Below are 1,143 nucleotides of genomic sequence, written 5' to 3'. Positions count from 1 at the left end.
TATTGAAGTTTCCCATCTTCTTGATGGTTTTACCCTCCCATTCTAGGCTTGTATCACTTTGCTTGGTTTTACTTAAGAGAATGCACAGGATATTTCTTTGAGACTCAGTTTTCTTATCACCACTATTCAGGTAAGAATGATCCTCCTTAGGGTCATAAAAGTGGCACACTATATACAATATTATAATTTTTATACAAATATAAGGGTCTATAAGTTTTGGTTCATAATCTGAAGTATATTAAAATCATTTTAAACTCAAATTTTCATATATCAGCGTTTTATATATTAGCTATGTTAAATTTCCAAATAACAAGTGTAACTAAGAATAGATTGCTATTTCTGAAATTTTTTTAAAAAAAATTTTAAGGTATCAAGAGACAAACTGGGGCCGGCCGAGTGGCTCAGCTGGTTAAGAGCTCGCTTGGGAGCACCAGCTCTGAGCAGCAGGGCTGCGGTTCAGATCCCACATTGAGGGCCAGTGACGCTCGCCCTCTACAGCTAAGATGATGAACAAACAGCTCAACCTGGAGCTGGGCTGCTGTGAGTCACCGGCGACGGCGTAGGCTGCAGCCCCTGCTGCAGCGGGCTGCCCTGAGCTACGTGAGTGGCTGGCAGCCAGCGTGAGCGGCTGGTAGCTGGTGTGAGCTACCGGGAGCTGCTGTGAGCAGCCGACCAATGACCGGCGACCGACTGCCTCACCCGAGAGGAGCACAATGATCATACCAACATGGGCCAGTGAAGCGACGTCCTCCACAACTAGACTGAAGAACAAAACAGCAATTTGTCTACCTGTCTGTTCCTTTTCCCCAATTCCCCAACACTGTTCCCGTCCCCCCAATTCCCCAATAAAAATCTTAAAAAAGAAAAAAAAGAGAGACAAACTGGATAGAGGTTGATATAAAATGGGTCTCACCCCAGCCTAAGTTGAGTGTTACAGTCTTAGTATATCACAGAAGTGTCTTACAGACATTTTTCAGCTTCACTTTTTCAACTTACTCTAAAATGTTCTACATAATACAGCCCTGTATTTCCATATACTGGAATTAACAAATCTTTTACCCTTTCATATATTCTTCCTTAATAACTGATAATTACAGGATGAAGGTTCTGGTTTTAACATTATGCTTTATTAGTTGGACCTAA

The sequence above is a fragment of the Hipposideros armiger genome, unplaced genomic scaffold, assembly GCF_001890085.2.
Source record: "Hipposideros armiger isolate ML-2016 unplaced genomic scaffold, ASM189008v1 scaffold_40, whole genome shotgun sequence".
Taxonomy (NCBI): Eukaryota; Metazoa; Chordata; class Mammalia; order Chiroptera; family Hipposideridae; genus Hipposideros; species Hipposideros armiger.
Note: the sequence above shows the minus strand (reverse complement) of the source record.